Consider the following 6,000-nt stretch of genomic DNA (forward strand, 5'->3'; position numbering starts at 1 on the left):
TCACCTTGAGTGATACGTCTTTTGCCCATTTTTCGCGTCTTTTAGTGCAAAACTAACTTAACTTTTGATTATTTATTAAATAATGATTAACTAATTCCAGGTAAGTCATATTTATAAAGGTTTTTTTGACAAAATCAATTAATTTAGGCCTATTAATGAGAAATATGGGGAAAAAACTACTAATTAACTATCAATTAACAAGATATAAGACTTATTTAATTGTGCGTCTAAATTTATGAATAAAATCAAATCAAGCTTATCAATTAACTTTTTTGTGTTAATTGGTATAGAATAAACATCCTGTAAAAAAAATTAAGGTACTCTATAATAGTGTTTTACTTCCTCTATTAAATTATATATCAAGCATAGCGGTAGCACTTTTATTTTATTTTTATTTTAAGTATTTTCTTACATATATGTAAAAAAAAAAAGAGTGTGTATTAATTTATGAAAACCACTCTATATAATACAAATGCATAAACTTTTATTATTTTTTTTAATTTATTTTTTATTTAATTTAATTTTTTATTATTATTATTTTTTTTTTTTACGTCAATATAATAACATAACTTTAAAATCCGTACATATTGAAGAAAAATACATGTTGAAAAAACAAAAAAACGTATTGCGTCAATATATAAAATGTAAAATAACTAAGGTTAAATAAAAGCTATAAAAGTAAGTTGGTAATTGTTTATAATCAAAATTGAACATGTGTTGTTTTGTTGCACGTTTAAAATGTAGAGATACTACTTGTTAGAATCGAGTTCCACAATCGTGGCCCTAGTCAAGATATTGAGAAGTCAGCTTGTTTTAATAAAATTTAAGGTATGACAAAGTTGTTAATTGAATACCTAGTTTGGTATTTGTGATTCATAGAAATAAATTGATATTGGAAAGTGTTTGGTAGTAATAGATTCTTTAACTTAAACATAAAAAGTAATTTGAGGTTTTGGCACTGGTGTATCTGTTTGCGTTTAATATTAGGCGACATGCATGTTTTTGTTTTTTGTAAATTGTATTTAATTTAATGGATAAGTACTCGCCCAGATTATGTTACAGTAATTGAATAAGCTGTGAATAAATGAGAAATTAATATTTTTAAAATAAGTTGTATTAAGAAGATGCGTTGATTTATACATAATTCCAATAATTTTAGATATTTCTTTTCCACTTTTTTAATATGGTTACTCCAGCAAACACTTTCATTAAGAATTATACCTAAAATGTTTATTGAGTATTCTCTTATAAGTTTAGTTTTGTCGATAAACAGTTCAGGAAGTTTTTTAGGGGGGAGTGTCTAAACCAGAGGATTTTGTAAAAAGAATATATTTGCTTTTTTCTACGTTCATTGAGAGTTTGTTGGCCTTAAACCATTTATTAAGATTTTCTAGTTCTTGATAATGAAGCAAACTCCAAACGGTTGTATGTATAATAATTTTTTTACTATTCTCAGCTAAAGTTATATTCATCAGTAAATTTTAAGTTTCATAGTATAATCTTAGCTTTCAAAAATTATGACCGTATAAAATTTGTAACCCTCTCAAATGGAAGAGGTTACAAATTTTATACTTTAAAAAATAATTTTATTATTTTTTAAAGTTACTAAGTTTTAAGGTATGTTATTCAGTGTGTCTCTTTGACTTTAATTTGTAAACTATTAATTTGTAATTTAATTTGTAAGTATGTTAAGTGTCTATTGGTAAGTAAATTATGTATCTATTCGTACGTACGTTATGTGTCTATTGGTAAAAGTTGATTACTATTGGTAAGTGTCTTAAATTTGGATGTTTCGAAGCTTCAGTCAACAAAATATTGAAAAACATTTGGAATCTAAAAATTACGCAATTATTTGCTATTAACAAGTAAGAGCACCATTTTCATTAACTTAATGCCCCATTTTTTCCTCTGTACCTATATAATAGTGCTTCACTGTATCGCAAACAATATTAAAAGTCATTTCTTTTAATATTTACAATAAATATTTTAAAATTTATTTAAACATAACTAAAAGATCCGATTTTTGATACAAAACCATTTATTGACGCTCAAGAAGGATATTCAAAACAATATATAGTCTGATATATATACACCACCATAAAATGCGATTTTAAACCTTGAATGTGCTTAATGAGTAGTAATTTTCAATTTGTTAGCAGAAAAGTTCTTCTTTTTTTCTCTTCATTTCTTAATGATCCTCCCTATAGGTTGTATCTATGTACCCCACTGTATTTGTACCTTGTAGAGCATATGTACCTTGATACCAGTTCGAAATTTTACACTAGGGGAAAGTCGGGTAGCCCCAGACACTATAAATAATAATTGTACACCTTAATAATATACAAACATGAAAGAAAAAACATAAAAGAAAAGCCATAATAGAAAAAATGCCAGAATAAAGACACGCTTTAAAATTGAAGGGTAGCCCCGGACGCATAGTTTAATTATGATTTTATCACTTTTTTACCCGTGTGACACAAATACAATATATAATTTATTTGCAGTGGAATGTTCTCAAAATCGCCTTTGATTTATAAGGTATGGGGATAAAAATGTCATTATTTTGCGAAAATTATTTTGTTATATCTCCACTTTTGGAAAAAATCGAGTTATTGATGTGTCATGTATCTCAAAATAATGTTTTTCTACAATATTAAAGCCTAAGTTATAAATCAAAAAAGTTGCGGGATAACGTGATAAAAATCTTTTTATCACGTTATCTCCGAAAAGCTCAAAAAGTGGTCATGAGTGGAATTTTTTTAATACACCATTTCCATTAATTTTTTTTTTACAACTTATTAGAAAAAATATCAAATGATAAGAAAAATATATATTTTGGTTCTCTCATGTCTACTATCCTAGTCAAAGAAGCATTTTTTCCTACATAGTAGAAGGTAAAAAAAGTTTGCTAAAATTCGCGAACTTTTTATACTTTTCTAATCTTTTTTTTTTTTTACTCATTTAGATGATTTTTTTTAATCGTAAAGCTTTATCTAGGCACTCTTTTATCTTTTTCAAAAGTAAAAAGCTTAAAATATTGAATATAGCTTTTGCCAAATGAGTAATTAAAATATTAGGTGAAAATATAAATTTTCCGATAAAAATTGTTTTTGAAAATAATATATCTCAAAAGTTCCGCAGAGTTCCACTCTGAAATGGCTTTTTTATCCTAGGGGATGTTATCATGGATAACTAAAAAAAAAATCAGCTGCCCCAATCGCCCAAAATGGAATTATGGGCATAAGTATAAAAAATAAAAATCTGTGTAAAACATTTTTCCCCCCAAAATGAGGGAGTTGTAAACTGTACGTAGTCATTACTTCTGAACGCCAAAAGATTTTTTTATGATAAAATTTACAGTCTACAAAAACATGCTTGCAGAATTATTTAAAATAAGAACAGACATGCTAAAACTTTTATTAAAAGTTGTGAAAATGATGGATGTATTTTTATAGCTTGTATATGTTTGAATTCTATTAATAAAATTAAAAAAACTTTTATTTTTATAATATTAGGAACCGATAAGTGTTCAAGGGTCTTGTGCTGCCCCTAAATCCAATAAAAAATTTTTGAATTATTTGACAGAGCTGCTTGTGAGAACCAATCAAAAGTTTTCAGAATATGAACGGATCTTTTTTAGAATATAGAGGGCGGATGGGTAACCCTAACGGGCAGGACTTCAAGAAGATCGTAATGGCCTTTTCACGAAGCCCTTAACAATATAAAACTCTATTTTCTTCTTAAATAAAAATATCTATATACCTTATAAAATAGATATATACCAAAAATATATAACCACAAAATATATCATAAATTTAATACTCTACATACTTCAGAAGTAAAACTCACAATAAAACAAAACAAATCAATATGGAGTATAGCAACTAAAAATAATCAATATGGAGTTTAGCAACTAAAATTTTTTTTTTTTAAATAATAACAAATCAAGAACACTTTTTGTTGAAAAAATAATTTTTAATATAGATAGGAACAGGTCAATTCAGATGAAAAAACAAAATTAGGCCGTACTATTCTAGAGAAAAGGTCCAAGATAAGATATACAAAATTGAGCTTTTTTATTTTTGCAAATAGTTTTTTTAGAATGCCATTATTACGTAGCACTAGTGTTTTTTTAGAATGCTATTATTGCATAGCACTATGAAGCGAAAACTCAAAAAGTGGCCATAAGTGGAATTTTTTTAATACACCATTTTCATTAATTTTTTTTTTACAACTTATTAGAAAAAATATCAAATGGTAAGAAAAATATATATTTTGGTTCTCTCATATCTACTATCCTAGTCAGAGAAGCATTTTTTTCTACCTAATAGAAGGTAAAAAAAGTTTGCTAAAATTCGCAAACTTTTTATACTTTTCTAATCTTTTTTTTTACTCATTTAGATGATTTTTTTATTTTTTTGATCATAAAGCTTTATCTAGGCATTCTTTTATCTTTTTCAAAAGTAAAAAGCTTAAAATATTGAATATAGCTTTTACCAAATGAGTAATTAAAATATTAGGTGAAAATATAAATTTTCCGATAAATATTGCTTTTGAAAAGAGTTCCACCCTGTAATGACTTTTTTATCCTAGGGGATGTTATCATCGATAACTAAAAAAAAATCAGCTGCCCCAAATTGTCCGAAATGGATTTATGGGCATAAGTATAAAAAATAAAAATCTGCGTAAAATATTCCCCCCCCCCCACAATGAGGGGGTTGTAAACCGTACGTGGTCATTACTTCTGAACGCCAAAAGATTTTTTATGAAATTTGAATTCTATTGATAAAATTAAATTTTGTTTTAAGTTTTGAAAATAACTATGTTTAAAATACTGTCCCCCCCTCTCAAAGGGCTGGAGGGAGTCGTTACTTGGGTTCTTCATGTTCCCAAGCTCCAATAACCGTAATATTTTGTAACACATCCTTATTTGACTAGTATTAAAATAAAAAATTTGGGAGTTCACATTATGCCTGGAAAAGCGTTTCATCCGTATTTTTTGAATCTTGAATACAGATGTTGTTAACATGATGTGATTATTTTTTTAATAAATTAATTATATATATTTCGTCGTTAATAGTATTTACAATAACAATGTTCATGAATAAAAAACAATATATGACAGGGGCAAAAAGAAGACTATAGTTGCCTTATCACTAAGCCCCGTAATAAATATACCGTAAATTACAATGCTAATAAAAACCGTAGAAGTTACATATGCTATAAATTTTTTTTTTTTATTAACGCTTAAGTTTACTTTACTTACTAAAAAGACCAACAATAAAGAAGAAAAAACAAACAAACAAACAAAAAAAAAACAAAAAAAAAAAAAAAAAAAAAAAATACAAAACAAACAAAAAAAATAAAATAAACAGAAACCAGACTAGAGACAAGATTATTTATCATAATTATGTATTTGAATAAACAATCTTGGTAATAAACAATTATTAATACTAAATTATTAATAATAGTACTCTCATTTTAAACGCTTCAGAAGAAATTTAGTTAATTGTCGTTTAGTAAAAGATTTTGCTTAAGTTTAGTTTTAAATTGATTAAGCGAAGAAAGTGTTTTAAGATCATTATTTAAAAGTGTATTCCAGAGTTTAGGTCCAGAGTTTAGGTCCAGAGTTTAGGTCCTCGGTTTGTGATTAAGTATTTAGTGGCAAAATAGTAGGTTTTGGATTGAGTATAGTTATTATTTGAAAATCTTGTGCTGTATATATGATTTATTTTTTTAAATAAAGAGTTGAATAAATATGGCCATTTTTTTATCAAGTTTAAACATAAATATAAGAACATGATAGAGATTTAAATTATAAACATTTAGAATATTAAGTTTACTAAAAAGTATTTTTGAATGAGAGAAGCGATTTTCATTTGTAATAATCCTAATGGCGTGTTTTTGTTTACATAGAAGTTTACTTAGCTTTGTAACATTGGTGCTGCACCAAGCAATGTTAGCATAGTTTAGGTAACAGTGTATAAATGAAAAGTATAT

The sequence above is a fragment of the Hydra vulgaris genome, chromosome 13, assembly GCF_038396675.1.
Source record: "Hydra vulgaris chromosome 13, alternate assembly HydraT2T_AEP".
Lineage (NCBI taxonomy): Eukaryota > Metazoa > Cnidaria > Hydrozoa > Anthoathecata > Hydridae > Hydra > Hydra vulgaris.